The following is an 18,726-nucleotide window of genomic DNA, read 5'->3' as shown; positions in this document are numbered from 1 at the left end:
TTATTGCCCTCTAGTATGTTTCCAATAGACCTTGCTCCCCACAATTGTGGGCAATTAGTTGTTTAGGTCTGGTTGGTCTAGAATGATACATTGAATTTATTCGGTCTAGAAACAAGGATTATCCATCTTCTTTCCTCGAAGTTCCATCTGTATGCATCAACCAGCCCAACCCGAGGTTGCTTTGTTGAGCCCACCAAAAAAATACAATGTAGTTCTTGTAACAACTTAGCCCACTATAAAAAACCACGATAGGCAACACAACTTAACCCGGGCAACAAAACATAACATGCAAAACCCACCCCACGATAGGCAATAAAACATAAAAAAATGCTATTTTAAGTGGAAGATAACACATTATTTTAGTCTTGACTTAGCTTTCTTATTGATTTTGGGTTCTTAGTAGCTTTCTTATTGATTTTGGGTTCTTAGATAATTAAGATCTAAATATCTTATTTTTCAACCATGTTGTTTGATTGAATTCTAAAAGTTTTAAAACATTGGGTCATTTCGTATCAAAGCTTTAGGTTCTAGGTAGGCCAGCAAACACAGTATACAAAAGGTACATATATGTTGCTCAATGGCCATTAGAGACAAATTATATGTTGCTCAATGGCCATTAGAGACAAAAAGTGAAGAAAATGAAAAATAAAAAGAAATATTTGACGTGGGTAGAGAGATTAAAAAGAAAGATGATTCTAGTTTTTTAGGAGAACAATGTTTTGTATACAAAAGGTACATATACAGAAACTTGGAAGTAAAAGAATTTTCTTTCCAAGGAGAGCACTCAAACTAAGTGTATCTACCTTTTCGATTGAATTCTTGCAGAAAATTAAAATGCTTATTATAAAGCAAGTTTGAATAATTAATTTCAACTCGTGCCAATATCTAACTCATGGAAAAAAATAAGACCAATGGGCTGCACAGGAAGCTGCACTCCCATTTCACTTTTACATCCATGCATGACCTAAAGATAAAAGGGAAGACCTCAACAAGATTAAAACCACGGAATGAAAATAATTTTAAGTTTGCATTACAAGGAAATCAATTGAATTCGATGACGAATCCTCTTGAAGAATGGGAGAATGAACGAATAATGTGTCTTAATTATGCCACAAAAACTTCTTGGTGGATAATAAGATTGTAGGTTACGTGTTTGAATTTAGAGATGTTTTATAGTATTTTTTTCACTTTAGAATATTATATTAAAATTTTAAGTTAAAATTAATTAATGGTCGTTATGGTATTGATGGACAAGACATTTACAACATTTCAATAGACTATATATTACTTTAAAGGTTTATTTTCAAGGTTATAAATAGTCATTTATGTTATTATTATGGTACAAAGATTTTGGATATTAGAATGAGAGTTGAATAGTATGCTTCTTTACCCATGAACTTGTTCTTTTGCATTTCTTGTGTTTAGATTTACGTGCTAGAGTTATGCAAGTAGTCTTGACCGAGTTATTCTGTGAAGCGATTCGAATCATGAGTTTATAAATGAGTTTTTTTTCTTTTCTTTTTACTCTTTATCTTGATAATTGAGGTAATCGGTTCAAAAACTTTCTCTTGGATTGATTGCTTATCGTTTTGTGGTTTCTTGGATAATTTAGATCTAAACATCTTGTTCTTCAACAGTAATATTAGATCGAATTTCAAGAGTTTCATAACATATCTATTTCGTAATACAATTTTATTTGATTTGGGTTTACATTATAAAGACAAATTAGTATTTTGCTTATTTTTCTCATTCATATAAATATGTCTTTTGGTTTGTATTTTATGATACACTAGCTTGGGTGTTTATTCGTTTGGTGATTTAAGAATTGTTATGTTTTTTGTTTCAAGTAGCTCTAGTAGCTCAGTTGGTTAGAGCACCCGTTTAGAGCATTATTGCCATTTAGTACGTATTCTCCATGATTGTGAGCTAGTACATTAAATAGTATAGAGAATATTTCTTTCCGTCAACAAAAGAGGGTCGTTCCCCAAATGTCCATTTACAACATGAACGTTATATGTCGTAGGTACCTGTTTATATGTTGAATTCTTGTAACAACTTGAACCCCAACAAAAGCCACAATTAACTTTATTATAATATAAGATTAAAGCCATTTTCGATCTTGCTTCCACTATTGGTACAACAATTGGTATCATATTTTTGTGGAGCATTTCGGCACACAACAAGTGGAATAAAAGCGTGGTTGTCGTATTTTGGGAATTCTAAAAGTTTTGACCCCCATCAACCATGAAACCTGCTCACAATCGTGCTTATCTTCTTGAAAATCAATTTTCAAGAATTGTGTTTTTCTACTTTCATCCAAATTACTTGTTACAAATGGCAGAGTCTTCTGATATTAAATCAGAACATGAATCGAGAATTTTGAGTTCTAATCTTGAAGTAGAAAATTTTGATGGAATCAATAATTTTTGTGTTTGGCAAGGCGAAGTTACTGATTTGCTAGCCATGCAAGACCTTCCTGCTTCTCTCGTAGAGGAGATGCCTGAAAACATGACAGACGCAGAATGAAAACATGACAGACCCATAATTATATATGACTCAAATTTGATCTTGGTTATAACATCTGTGAAGATGAAGCTCAAAGATTAGAATTGAGAAGTTTGATCAATCCGAGTTGGTTTCTAGAAGATGCAGATGGAAGATTTTCTGTACCAAAAAGATCTTCATGAATCCCTATAGGGGTGAAACAAAATATCATAACCACAGAGCAGTGAAAGCTCAAGGATCGGCAGGCCTTAGGGTTAATTTGGTTGACACTGTCCAAAAATGTGGCGTTTAACATTATCAAGGAGAAGACAACGTAAGTTCTATTGAAGGCGCTATTGAATAGGTACGAAAAACCGTTGGGTATGAACAAGGTGTATTTGATGAGGAGATTTTTCAATCTATAAATGTCTAAAGGTAGTTCCAGTTGTGGATCATATAATGAATTCAATATGAGTTTAAGTCAACTAAATTCAATGAAAATTAATTTTTGAAGATAGAAATTAAAGAACTGATTTTGATGTACTCTTTACCTGATTTGTGGGATACTATTGTTGTCGCAGTTCCCAAATCTCTTATAAGTTGAAGTTTTTTCTCGACCATGGTTTGATGATTCTAGCTTGTAATTTTTCTCGAACTATATGACAATCTATTTCTATGTGTTTCGTACATTTATGAAAAACTGGATTGGCTGCTATCTGTAATGATGCTTGATTATCACAATACAATAATGCTGGTTCGGACAGTGGAACTTTCAAGTCTTGAAGAATGTATCTTAACCAAGCTAACTCTAAACAAGTATTTGCCACAGCTCGACACTCGGCTTCTGCTGATGATCTGGACACATTGGTTTGCTTTTTAGACTTCCAAGGAATAATTGAATTTCCAAGGAAAATGCAGAACCTAGAAATTAATGGTCTGGAAGTTCAACAACCGCCCCAGTCTGAATCGCAATATGCTTGTAATCTTAAGTTGTTTTCAGATGGTAGTACAAGTCCTTGACCAGGAATACCTTTGATGTATCTCAGAACTCGAAGAGTTGCCTCCCAATGTGGTTTTCTTGGTTCATGCATAAATTGACTAAGCACACGAACTGAATACACTATGTCAGGCCTAGTAACGGATAAATATATTAATCTGCCAATCAACCATCTGTATTTACTTGGATCATTCAACTTCTCCCCTTCTGTTAAAGAAAGTTTCAGATTATGCTCCATAGGAAATCTTTCTGGATGTGCTCCTGTAAGACCTGTGTCTTGAAAAATGTGTAGAGCATACTTCCTTTGAGAGATAAAAATTTCTTTTCTAGACCTAGAAAATTCAATGCCTATAATATATTACAAATTCCCTAAATCTTTGATAAGGAATTTCTAGAGTAAACAAGTCTTGAGATGTTGAATTTCTTTGAAAAATGTCTAGAGCATACTTGCTTGATCCTCTTAATTTCAAGTTCTTGAATCCTTTGGATCTTACATGGGGCGCTTGTTATTTTTGGAGCTAATTTCCTTTATTTTTTTGGGGCGTTACATCATATCTCATCACTTGGCTCCCCAAATCGTATTTATCAATCACAGTTTTATACATGATCCCAAGATGAATTGGTTAACTCTTTACTAGTCTCTATGACGTACATCTACGTATCATGAATACATGATCCTAAGATGAATTGGTCCTCTCTTTCTTATAACATTTTCCATACTACACCAAACATAATTATTTCATTCATAAGCATTGTAAACAAAACCTTAAACCAAACCACCACGAAGAGATCCAGATCAGCTACATAGGGTTCATTTGAAATAGTTCTTACTTTCTTTCATTAAATGACACAACAATTTGATAACTATTTGACAAACCCCGTTTATTGTTCTTTATAATCCAAAATGGTTTAGAAATTTTGGAAACTCCTCGTTCTCAATTTGTTTAAAAAAATAATGACCCTTTAAATTGTTATTTTACCGTCTACGATCGAGTTGCGAAATGCCTTCTTAGGGTAAGTCCGTATTTCCCTCCTCTAATATGTCATTTCTCAAGGAAAATGTATGTATTATTACCTTATGACATGATGTAAAGTGCCTTTTGTATCATATATTTGTTTTATCATTTCCTTATATAAACCCAACATTTTCTATTAATTTCTCCCAAAGTTGGGAACTTAAATAAATGGGACTACTACCCCGTGACTGTCTTCTAATAACAATTGGTTGTGAACTTGATTCGATGGACCTCCCTGTACATTGTGTTAGCATTTTCAAATATTGTCACAGTCGTACATTTTCAACCATACAACGTCACGATTTTGTCACACTCATGGAAAATCTTTTTTTTGCCTGACTTTATGGGTACGATTTTGTCACACTCATGAAAAATCTTTTTTTTGCCTGACTTTATGGCTACATTAGACTTTAGACAAGGTTGGTCACTAACCGAACATGACTTATATAGAAACTAAACTTTGTTCAATCATACATGTAACAACTCTAACCGACTTGCCTCTACTTTAGGCCAAGCCTAAGGCTCTACCTCACCTATACCCTACCTCAAAATCCTTCTAATGCAATGTCCCATCTGATATAGTTGTTTTGATTATCAATCGTGACCAAAATAAGTTAACAAATGTTTATATTATAATTTATGTCGATAGGTAATTAACATCGTTTATATTTCACTCGTACTAATCATGTCAAGCTTAAAAAAATAATAATAATAATAATAATAATCCCAGATAAACACCATATCAAAAATATTTATTTATTTAAATATTAAAATCAAATTTTCAAATTTATGGATACATGAATTTTTTGCCTGACCAGTTGTAGCAAATATCATAATTATCGGTTTTATAGTTGAACATACAGACATTTTCCTCAGTCATATGCCACGAACATAGAATACTTTCACAATTATGTCTATCTCTCTTATCTATGTAGACATTGAAGTAATGAAACGAGCTAGGCCATTGGAAGGAACAGTAAAACAATGTTGTGCCCCATAAATTTGGACGAAAACTAAAATCGTAGCTGGCCAAAGGAGTCAGCATGTGGACTCCCAAGTCATCATTGCTTGATTTGCAGTGAACAGCGAGCTGATTTTTAGATTTTAGAGCATTTGTTATCTTGACCATAATCTTTGGGTTTTGGAGGAATGATCCTTCGATGGTAGTCACTTGGTTAGCAAAGAATAATGAAATTAAGAGAGAAAGTGCAAGTGTTGAAAATAAACTCATGTGGTTGAAATGGGAGAGAAAAAGAGATGGGTATGAACACATTTGTTTGTGCATGATTTGTTTCACTCTTTATAGTTGAAAAAGAGTGTAATGGAAGATAACAGTTGATGGGTAATAACCCAAAAATAAATAAACTAACCCATTTGTTTGTATTTCTAATTCATTATTTTCTTTTTTGTAACATATGGTTTTGTGAGAAGAAGTTAGTTGAGTATTTTAGGGTGGTAGTTATTGGGAGAGGGAAGGGATTAGTTATTATTAATTAATTCTTTTATTTTTTTTATTTTTTTTTACTGTCGTTAAATAGTTTATAATAAAAATAGAACCGTGATTGATAACTGTTATTTTTTAAATAAAAAAATATATGATTCAAACTATTATTTCTCTCTAAAATTTTTAATTAAAAAAGTAAAACTATAATATGAAAATTAATTTTATGTTATGGTCGTTCGGGTCCTTCACCTAGACTAATTTTCATAGTGTTTCATGACCTAGCCCAACGAGGCTTTTATCTGGTCATCATATGTAAGGACCGGTCTGACTCGATACTCCAAAAAGGTGAGTAAACTTTCACGAAATAAAACAAACAGTATTTAAAACATAACATTACGTAAAACAAAACAGTGTTCATACATGAGTAATTAAAACACAACATAATAGTTAAAACACCGAATAAGGAACGAACACAAAATATTTCAAAACAAATGGGCTGAAGATGACGTGTGAGGCTTGTCTATGACACCTGCTTCGGAGTCCGCTCCCAACCTCGACTAGCTCCTTATTACCTGAAAAAAAAAATGCAAAATAAGGAAGGAGTACAAGACTCAGCAAGTAGCCTACTTGTAGGCTCTTTATCGTGTCCTTGATATGCTAGGACACCACACTCTTTCTTTTCTTGTTCTTGTTTCTTTTGTAAGTACTTAGGCCCGTTCTATTTCTGACTTGGAGTTATGTTAAGAATGAGAAATAGAATTGGGATCGAAAGTGCAATCTTCATCAATATTCACAATGTTTAAATAGGATACAAGCTACCGACGAATACCTAAAATTAAGGGAAAATATTAACTAACTAAATCTTGAGAGTCAAATAAAATATACTACTAATCAAATCATAAAGTAAAAAAAATATTAATTAAGAATGTATAAGATATATTCCAACAATAATTATTATAATATATTCTCCTAATATTATATCTTAATACTCCCCCTCAAGTTGGAGAGTGTCTGTCAATCACACCGAACTTGTCTTTCAAAAATTCGAACTAACGTCTTCCCAATGTTTTAGTGAAAATATCTACTAATTGCATTTTAGTCGAAACATAACATGGTTTGATGATTACAGCTTGTAATTTTTCTCGAACTATATGACAATCTATTTCTATGTGTTTCGTACTTTCATGAATAACATGGTTTGATGATACTTAGCTTCTGCTGATGATCTGGACACATTGATTTGTTTTTTAGACTTCCAATGAATAATTGAATTTCCAAGGAAAATGCAGAACCAAAAAATTGATCATCTGGAAGTTCGACAACCGCCCCAGTCTGAATCACAATATGCTTGTAATCTTAAGTTGTTTTCATATGGTAGTACAAGTTCTTGACTAGGAGTACCTTTGATGTATCTCAGAACTCGAAGAGCTACCTCCCAATGTGGTTTTCTTGGTTCATGCATAAATTGACTAAGCATACGAACTGAATACACTATGTCAGGCCTAGCAACTGATAAATATGTTAATCTGCCAATCAACCGTTTGTATTTACTTGGATCATTCAACTTCTCCCCTTTTGTTAAAGAAAGTTTCAGATTTTGCTCCATAGGAAATCTTTCTGGACGTGCTCCTGTTAGACCTGTGTCTTGAAAAATGTCTAGAGCATACTTCATTTGGGAGATAAAAATTTCTTTTCTAGACCTAGAAAATTCAATGCCTAGAAAATATTTCAAATTCCGTAAATCTTTGATAAGGAATTTCTCGAGTAAACTAGTCTTGAGATGTTGAATTTCTTTGAGACCGAGTATGATTACGTTCCAAGGCTTCAATTTCATCATTCATAGCCTGCTGCCATAATGGCTCGCCAACTGCCTCATCATAGGTTTTAGGTTCTGTCTGGGCTGTAATAAGAGCTAGAAAACCACGTTGAGTAGGAGAAAAACGAGAGAATGAAAAGTAATCATGAAAGGGATACCTGGTGCCAGTGTTCAGACTTGAGCTAGAGGTTAAATGATTGGCTCCAGAAGACATCTCATTATCATTATAACAAGCTGGAGGCTGTTTTGTACGAGTAGAACGTCAGAGTGGAACTGATGTATCAGGTGGGATAAGATTAGAATTAGTGGGTGTATCTGGAGAAGGAATAGAAGGCGGAGGAGACAACGAGGTAGTAGGTGAAGGAATAGAAGGTGGGGGAGGACTAGAATGGATGTTTGAGTAGGATGAATCATGAAGTGGTAAAATGGGAGTTGAAGGAGCTAACGCCAAAGTTTGTGAAGCTGATGAAAAAGGAAAATCATCGTCACAAAATTGAACATCACGACTGATAAAAAAAAATCTTAGATTGCATGTCACACAACTTGTAACCTTTGTGACCACAAGGATATCCTACAAAAACACAAGGAATTGCCCGAGGTTCAAATTTTTGCTTAGGGTGTGTACTACAGTTGCATAACACTTACAGCCAAAAACTTTAAGATGGTGAACAACAGTTAAAATGGTGTTCTATGTAGAGTGCATCTAACTTTAACTCGGCCTGATATTTCTTCTGCAGTTGGGGTTATGAGTCGGTACATGCAAAGTCCAAAGAAGCCTCATTTGGATGCAGCTCGACGGATCTTGAGATATGTCAAAGGTACAATCGACTATGATCTTTTGTACAAAAGAAAAAAAGGCTGCAAGCTAGTTACAGAATTGCCCTGCCACCGAACCTTGCCGTCGTGCACAATGTGTTTCACGTATCCATGCTGCAAAAGTACACTCCAGACCATACTCATGTAATCGAGCATGAGATGCTTCCCCTAAAGGAAGATCTGTTTTACGAGGAGAGCCTAGCAGAATTTTTGCTTGAGACACTAGGCGGTTGCGCAACAAAGATATTCCCTTGGTAAAGGTCTCATGGGGTAACTGTCGTGAGGAAGAGGCAACTTGGGAACGAGAAGAGGTTGTGAGGAAAGCTTATCCCGAACTCTTCCAAGAGATAGCTACTTTCGGGGACGAAAGTTTCTAAGGAGGGGAGAGTTTGTAACACAAAGAAAAAAAAAGGGGGGGGGGGGGGGCTAAGTCAACTGAGGGGCAAAAATGTCATTTTTCCCCTCCAGCCCTAATAGGGGTCCAAGGAGAACCCCGTCACACCCCCTGTAAAAGAAAAAAAGAGTTAGAGAGAAATTTGAGAGGAGTCAGCCGTGAAGTTTAACGGACCACCGTCGGAATCCACCTTCGGAAGAGACTTGTACAAGGATTGAGAGGTTAGTGAGGCCGACGCTCCGTCAAGACCCAAGAACATTTCGCGAGGTAAGGTTATGAACGACATTTCTCAGATCTGAGCTTTTCCTATGTGAATCGAGTCCTAAAATGCTGAAATATTCACCTAGGAACAACTCTATGCACGATCAGTGAAGAAGTTTGGCCAAGACCTCAACCCGAAGGCGGAGATCCGAGAATCGTCTGAGAACGGTGAGTGAACTTTCGACGCTCTTAACTCATCCGGTAGTCAAGAAAAAATTACAAAAAAATACTAGGATGTACCCTGTAACATGATCTAGAATTTTGCCTAAGAAATCATATTGATCCGATCTACAGATTGAAAGATATGAAAATCGGAAAAGGGGACTGTGTTACGGATTTCAGAGGACAGAGAAGAAAAAGAAAAAAAAAAAAGAGGTCGGTCGGCGAGTGGCGAATGGTGGCGTGACAGGCGCCGGACACGCGTCGACCGTCGGCTGAAGCAACGCAGCTCCAGCGAGGCGAAAACACATGTCACTTGCAAAGCCGAGCCAAACCGCAAACGCGAGCTGAGCCGAGCCGAACCGGACCAGCCGACCCTGTTCAATTAAGATTCAAAGAGAGCCTACAAGTAGGTGTCTTACTGAGTATAATTTTTATACTCATCCTTGCTATATTTTTCTTTTTCAGGAGCACGAGGCGTCGATCAAGGGCGGGCGTGATGGAGACGGGGATTGTCACAGAGGAACGGGTTGTCCCGAGGCGTCAATCTAGTCTTTATTTTGTGTTTGGATACTTTCAAAATTTATTTTCAAACTGTCATGTGTTTTGTTGTTTGTCGTCCAAAAACTTTATTGGAATTTAAGGATTTTCTTTATTTCATATTTAAATCACTTTGTTCATTTGTGCGTTGTCGTAAGTCACGGTCCGTAGTAAAATACGGGGTTGCGACAGCATACAAACTACAATAAGAAATCAAGACATTAAAGAAGTTTAGATGTATTTCTGGTCTCAAGAAGAATATAAACTCTATTGATTAGTTGGATAGCACATGTTATGCACCAAAGTTTGGAAAAAGTTCGTGAAAGATTGTGAAGGGTTCCATGGTAGTAGCACATGACACAAAATATTAAATTTATACGCATAGTGCATAAACATGGTTGTTGTTAAGTGGAATCATGAGGGATGATTAGACGGTGAGAACCTACAACCCCGAACCATGAAAGACTCAAGGAGTCAGGAATTATGAGAGTGGAGACTTGAGTCCCTACCAAGACCGCCTAACCACCCTTGAGACCTAGAAGGCCACCTTAGTACCTCGGGATGTAGAAGAAAGATTTATAAACTGATATTAGCTGGTATGGCATTCAAGTAGTTTCCACTCACCTTTCCACTCTTGTACAATACCATCAAGCGAGGTGTTACATTGGTTAGGATTGTGATACTCAGTGGTAGATTGACTATTCTGCATGGTGGGTCCATCCTATGTTGATCATGCGGGTTGTTGGGTTTTATGTCCTAAAACTCATATTTTGTAAATAAAAACATATTCTATTTTCAATAAAGTTATCATTGATGTTTATTCAGTAAAGATTGTTATTGAATAAAGTGTATTTTACGATCGTTAATCTAAATCCAATAAACTAAGAATACTCTGGCTATAGTATGAGTACTTGAACTATATGTAGAGACATAAGAGTGGATCAAGTTCAAGTATATAGTCAAAATAATCTATAGTACAGGGATAAGGCCGAGTACCTTATCTTGGGGACATTATGGATGCGGTCCAGTTTTGTATATGACATAAACAATGTGATCACTAAATTGTACATGCGAAGACATGTGAGTGGGGGCGTCCTATGCAATAAGTATTGCATAAGATCGGACCATGAAGAAAATCACTCTCACTTTATAATGTCGTTTACTGTTGAGACTGATTTTCTTTTCATTCAATGACCTAGGTAACTCGATCTTAATTCTGAGCTAACCTTGAACTCCTGTTTATTCGAAATTATCCTTAGATTGACATGGGTGAGAGTGGCTCGAGTTTGCCAACTCAATAGGCTGGGCATGGGGTGCAAGATGGAATTCGCTCCTACCCACTTTTGGGGATAGAAGAGAGGTAGTTCCCTTAAGTACTAACTCCAGGTCTTAAACAAGGGGCCCCACCCTCTCATTGGCCTGAGAGGGATTCGATGGTTGGATTATAAACCAATTTTTCATTAGAGGATCAATGGGACATAAGGAACAAGAAGTAACTTTAGGGGTAAAACGGTTAATTGACCCAACTCTAGTTACCAACAACCTGTGAAGGATCGACTTACTAATCATGGTTATATCAAATGGACAGAAATATATATATAGTGAGGGGAGTGCAACTACTAGGCTATAGTGGAGTGTCCTAGTAGTTAACGAGTGTTGGTTAACAAGGTTAATGAAATTAACCAGTTAATCTTGGATCGTTGGAGTCCATGATTTATAGGTCCATTAGGTCCCTCTGCTAGCTCATATCGGACTAAACCATAGAACAGGTGACGAGTGGGTTCGAAGTGTTCGAATTCAAATTAGGGAATATACGCTACATATATACGATATATTTAACCGCATTTTTGTTTTATTTACGAGAATCTAAGATATTTAAATAAGATTTAAATATTTTAATGAAATATGTGTCCGAATTGATTGGGATTGGGATTGGCATTTGAATTAATAATAAATATTAATTAAATAGTTTAATTAATCCTTTAATATAGTAATTTCAAATTAGTTATCGAATTAAAATGAAGAAAGTCAAAATGTTGTCTTCACTAATGGAAAAATCCATGTTTGAGTAAATGGAATTTTGAGGTGTCAAAATTTGGTTTAACCAAACTTGCATGCTTGCCAAATAAACCCCACAAATTTTAGTGTTATTTTTAGTGTCAAAATTTGGTGAGCTCAAACTTGCATGCTTGCCACATAATCCCAAACATTTGAGTGGAATATTGAGTGTCAAATTTGGCGATCTCAAATTTACATGAACATGCAAACATAACTCTATAAACAGAGTGATCAAGGTACATGGAACTTCTCCCTTCGAAAAACCTTGAGAAAAACTCTCCCAAACATTTGCTTCCGCATGTTTTATATTAACACGATCAATAACTTGTCGAGCTGGCTTGTATCGGAAAGTAGCACGCCCCAACCTTGGGCGATCTCATGGCCTGTGCGACGGGTTCGCGAGTTCACTCCTCCATGGACGACGAGCAGGCTGGCACTCACCATGTTCCTCACCTGGTACAAAGTTATATGTCGTAGCGCCTCATCCTTAGACGTCGGATACCGCTACGAAGGTTAAATCTTCTGCCCAGGTGTGTGTACCAAGATTGTTGAAACTCTAGAGCCTATAGAGTAAGTTGGTGGTTCCCTACTATGACATGGATGCGATAAGAGCCTATAAGTATGTTACTTACTAAATATATTTATACTCATTCTTATTTACATTTCTTTTTCAGGTCTGTGAAGCTACCGATCGTGGCGATAGGGTTCTCGGGAGCTTAGAAGTCAGAGAGGAATTGTCGACTTGAGGCGTTTTTCTAAACTACGTACATATAGTTGTCACTTAATACATGTCATATTTGTTGGGATTTATGCCTTAAAGCCTCGTAATTAATTATTTAGGTTTTTAACAATAATTTTTATTATTTTATTTATAATTTAATTGTTATCCATGGTATGAAAATCCAAGGTTATTAATGTAATCTTGAACCGTATTTGGTTGACATACAAGAGGATCGTGTTCAAGTAATAACCTAAAAAATCTATAGTATATGGATAAAGTTGGATGCCTTATCTTGGTAACACTATTGATACGACCCACTTTGTAATGGTTACAAATGATTTGATTCAAATCGTTCATGTGGAGACATGTAAGTGGGGGTACCCTATACAATGAGTTTGTATAAGACTGAACCAAGAAATGATTAATCTCTCTTTATAAATCCGTTAATTGAGAAGATTAATATTTCACACGATGATTATATGCGAGTCGATCTTAATCCTGAGTGAGTTATGAACTCCTGCCTGTGAGGGCTTGTCCTTTAATTTACATGGGTGAGAATTGCCCTTTAGGCCGATTCAATATGCCTACCATTTTAGGGACTTGACCAAATAGGGAGTTTGGAACATAATATCATGAGATGAAATTCACTCCTTCCCATGCGAGGAAACTAGATGAGTTGTTCTCTTAAGTACTTATTTCGAGACTTGAACAATGGGGCCCCACCCTCTCACTAGTCCGAGAGGGACTTGGTTTATGATTGGATCATAAACAAATTGTTTATTAGAGAATCAGTGGTATTTAAGTTTAAAAATGTAATTACAGGGGTAAAACGGACTTTTGACCCTGCTGTAGTTATGAACAACTCGTGAAGGATCGAATTGCTTGTAATGATTATATCAATGGACATAACTTGTCCTACAGTGCATAAGAGTGCAACTCTAGGTTTATAGTGGAGTGACCTACCATTAATGAATGGAAATTGATTAATTAAAAAGTTTAATTAATTAATTTTGTATCATTGGATCTTGTAATCGGTAGGTCCACAGGGTTTCCTTGCTAGCTCATAGTAACGCTAAAGGTTCAATTTATTTGAAAGAAAATTTGAAGGGTTCAAATTGGTATTTAATATATTAGATATATTAAATATAAAGGAGAAAATAAATTTAATTTGAAATGTCAAACTAATATTGAATATATTAGATATATTAAATAAATTGAGAAAATATATTTAATTTGAAGGTTTCAAATTAATATTTAATATATTAAATATATAAAAAAAGAAAAATATATTTATTGTAGGAGATACAATTAAATATTAAATCAATTAATGTATGATACATTAAATAAAAATATATTTAAAATTTGAATGAGATTTAAATTAATTAAATATATATTAGGATATCTTATAATATTTAAATATAGTTTGTATAAGGTATTATATCCTAGTAATATTAAATATGTAAATATATTATTGGCAAAAATTCTTGAAGAGTCTCTATAAATAGACTCTCGGGTTGAGCCAAACACACCAATCTCTCTCTCTTTCTCTCAAAAATGAAATTACATCTCGAGAAAATTCTCGAAACCGAGTACATCTTAGGAGGCATGAAACGGATTACATCTCCAGAAAAAAAAAAAAAAAAAAAAAAAAAAGCAAGAACCTCTTAAACCAATTTATGTAATGTTCCATGAACAAGATTTGAACCAAATTTTTTAGTATGAATTTGACACCCAATGACTCTAGCATTTTCCTGACATCTTTTGCAATATGACCACATTATTTACTCCTCATGAAGTGTTTCTAAGCAGGGAGATTATTCTTACCGATCAACATGAGTTGTTTTTAGCATATTTTGTCTTTACCCACATGTTTGTTAAGAAAATTTCAAGAGGTAGCAAAACATAATATTGTTTGAAACTAAACACGCTTAACTTTTGAGTCTTATGCTTGAAGCACCAAAGTAGGCAACATGATTTTTAGAGATAGTTTTCACTCCTAAGAGCAATTCAAAACAAGTAACTAATGTGACCATATCATTGAAGATGCAAGAAATTGTGGGGGCCATCAGATGCCAAATTTGGATTTCCAAGGTCCAAATTTTAGGTATGAGATTACATCTTAGGAGGCATGTGAGTAAGGAAAAAGCATGCTACAAAAAATGGTGTTGGTTTGTGTGGATAGTTTTCACTCTTATAAGCAATTCAAGATAAGTTGGTAATGTAGGTATGTCATGGTAGATGCAGGGGAACGTCAAGGGTATCAGTTGCTAGTTGCTGAATCCAAATTTGAAATCGTGGTCCAAATCTTAGCAGGGGCATTTGCCATTTCCAAATGGCTTAGTTCCCCTTTTTTTTTTTTCTTTTTCTTAAGATTTTATTCTAAACAATAAAATCAAAAGATTTAATTATGTAGTAAGGGTTGTTTGAGTTGAATAAATTTATGATCCAATTAATTGCATTAGGTCTAAAAATATCTCAACTCGACCCAGCTAAACTCACGAAACAACAAATATCTTAAGACTTGAAAACACGAAACATAGCATCATCGATCAAGACCAAATTCTGTTTTTATTTTCTCTCTTTTGTGATTTCTGTTATTTTTTGGCCTTATTTACCATGGATTTGGGCAAATTTTGATGAGTTCTGGTACATTAAACTCCTAGAACATTTAGCTACTTTTGATATTTAATTTTTCTAGGACTATCGACATTTTTCCTATAACTAAACTTGGTCGGGATAAATAGGTAGATAATTCGATATTAAATGTAAATTCCTATAATACATATTAATACTTGTCACTTAATTTTCTAATCTGAAAGCTAAATTTTAACAAGTCATATCCAAAAGTTGCAACCAAAATTACACCATTGACGAAAAAGATAGATTTAAGGACACGACTTGTTGGATTAGTCACCTCAAATTTTAATTCTTCTTTAACAATAATGATGGATCTGTGCAATATGGGAAGTAGTTAGGAGATTCAATCTAACTCATCCATTCTGTCTAAAAGATTTCTAATGGTAATTGATTTGTTTAGGGTAACTAATTGAAAGAGGAGTTAGATATTTTTGTTGGTTAAAGATTCTTTTCTTGAGTAATGGATTAGTTTTTTTTTAATAATGGTTGTTACAATTACATTGTCTTATTTCGAATTCAAAACTAGAACGAAAAAAAAAAAAAAAAAAAAAAAAAAAAAACAAGACTTGGAACAATTTTATTATATAAGGTGGTGGTAATAAAAACATTAGGTTGTTCACCACACAAAGTCTCCTTCAAACAGTAGACCATCTTATTTATTTTGAAAAGTACAACAAAAGAAACTCAAAAGAATGAGAGTCAAATGGATGGAGGCGGTCTTCTTTTTTAATTAAGGTTGTCTATTATATTTGAAGTTCTATGGCAATGAACAATCCATTGGACAACATAAGGAGAGGAGCATATCTTGGGGTTCGGTCTTCCTGAAATGATAGGTTTCACATTCGTGCATTGGGAGGAAATAGGACCTTTTATTCCATTGTAAGTGAGGTCAATGTTGCTTACTTTTACATCGTCACATGGTAAGTGACGGCTGCAAATAAGTTTGTTTGCCTGCAGAGTTGCAGAACTTCCTCTAATGTTCTTGAAGCTCACTGTACTAATCTTAATTTTTGAAGGAATCTGAAAATTAAAATGAGACAACAAATGGTTTATTTGTTAAGTTATAATGAAAAAATGAATGAAAGGTTCGAGAATGCGATCCATACCTGCCGATTACACTGATTCCACGGACAATACTCTTGGTCTATTATAATAGGGTTGCTAACATTGACCATTATAATGTCCAAAAAGTGCATATTGGTGGCGGTGCTGCTAGCAGCAGAAGTTGGCCACGTTTTGATCCTAACACCATTAGTGGTGTTAATTAACGTGCAGTTCTTTACGATGACACCTTCAACAAGTTCTTCGTTAGTGTATCTTCCAAGACTTCCGATGCTTATTCCATGTCCTGGTCTGCACGTCACGTTGGTGACTTCAATTAGTTTGCTTTCATCTCCAAGAGAAATGCAATCATCTCCAGTTGCAATTTTGGACTTTGTGATTGTGATCTTATTTGATGGACCGATGTGTATTCCATCAGAGTTTGGACTATTTTCTGGTGCCATTATATTGATATTATGGAATGTGAGGTTGTTGCAGCTGAGGACGTTGATATGGAAGTTCTTGCTATCAAGTGATGTTATTCTCTTAACGGTTGAATTGGTGATGAAGTTGAACCTCAAACTCTAAACATTTTGTATAATCAAATAATATTTTGTGACAGTGGGTAATGAAACTAAAAATTTGAAAAGAACCCAATAAAATTGAAAACTCAACAAAAAATTCACTTCTTCACTTGATTGTTAAAGATTATCCTCTAGAAAATGAAGAACATTTACCAAATCGTAAATGTCAGAACATTAGAGAAGACATGTAAGAGGCCCTTTCAAAAACAACAAGATGCATGAGATTGAGAAGGAAAGCTAAAGGCATATTACTTACAAGAGGGAGTTTGGACACAATTTATGCTTTGTGGCAATCATTCCTTTTCCAAGCTGCCTTTCCTTGGCCATCAAAAACTCCTTCACCTGATAATGTCAATCTATCAACACGTGCAAAAGTGATCCAATTATCTCCCTGAAGACTTTTTTGTGTCTGCAATGTTCCTCCAAGTTGAAAGTCAATTGGGCTATTACAAGGTCCTTCAAACTTCCCTTGCTTTACTTTAAATATCCCTTTCAGAATAAAAATTGCACTAGAACGATTGGACGTGCATGCATCCTTCCATGCATTTCCTAAAGCCTACATTTCACAAGTAACAAAAACTTATATCAAACAATTGATCAGCTCAACTAGTGATAATATTGATGTTCATATTGTATATTTACCTTCGTGATGTCAGTACCAGACACTATGTTACCATATCTTTTCAAAGGAAAAACAACATCGGCACTAGATTGAGCATCGACGGTAAGAGCTAACAATAGTAACATCAAAATTGTAGCAGCCAAGAAACTCGATTTGATCGTACTCATGAAGCCTGTGCTTTCTTTTCTTTTTTATGTATATGGTTTGAAAACTAGTGAGAGACAACGATATTTCGTTTTAGATTTGGAACTTTTTATTTATTTTATAAAACTTGAAAAATAGGAATAAGTTGGGATGGAACTAAAAAAAGTTATGGATCCATTTCCCTCTCTTAATCCAAACATAAATTGATAACTAAACGTTGTTTATGTAAGTTGTTCATTAATGGGTGTGTTGTAATATCTCTCTCACTAGCCTTTGAATGGTTGAATCTCAAAGAAACTGGGCATTGGCCAAACCCAACGAAGTACTAGCTTTGGGGCCACAAACATTTTTATTTATGACTACATTGGTTAGAGACTGTTTTCAACCTAAAATCGTTAGAAATAAGACTTGTACAAAAGGGGGAAAAAAAAAAGCAAGAACCCGTTAAACCGATTAGTGCAATGTCCCAGGAACAGGATATGAACCAAATTTTTTAGTATGAATTTGACACCCAGTGGCTCCAGCATTTTCCGACATCTTTTGCACTATGACCACATTATTTATTCCTCATAAAGTGTTTCAAAGAAGAGAGATTATTCTTACCGATCAACCTGAGTTGTTTTTAGCATGTTTTGCTTTACCCACATGTTTGTTAAGAAAATTTCAAGAGGTTGCCAAACATAATATTGTTCCAAACTAAACATGCTTAAAATGGTAGGCATATTATAGGCATATTATGGTAGGCATACGCATAAAATGACTTGTATGACTATAATAAAGCAACAAAATGGCTTGTCTCAAAGTATGGTATGTCCCTCAAATGGTAGGCATATTGAATGGGCTAAAAGAGTCATACTCACCCATGTAAATTAAAGGACAATCTCTCACATGTAGGAGTTCATAACTCACTCAGGATTAAGTTTGAGTCGCATATGATCATAATGTGAAATATTAATCTTCTCAATTAACGGATTTATATAGAAAGATTAAAT

General features: G+C 34.8%; 1 pseudogene; it reads right to left on the bottom strand.

The window, feature by feature from the left end:
• Window positions 1–16,086: 16,086 nt before the first annotated feature.
• LOC147789918 (polygalacturonase pseudogene) lies at window positions 16,087–16,848 on the bottom strand (annotated as a pseudogene).
• Window positions 16,849–18,726: the final 1,878 nt, after the last annotated feature.

This window comes from Cucurbita pepo, chromosome 12 (assembly GCF_057944985.1).
Source record: "Cucurbita pepo subsp. pepo isolate OVF chromosome 12, ASM5794498v1, whole genome shotgun sequence".
Taxonomy (NCBI): domain Eukaryota; kingdom Viridiplantae; phylum Streptophyta; class Magnoliopsida; order Cucurbitales; family Cucurbitaceae; genus Cucurbita; species Cucurbita pepo.
Note: the sequence above shows the minus strand (reverse complement) of the source record. Positions and strands in the feature narration are given on the sequence as shown.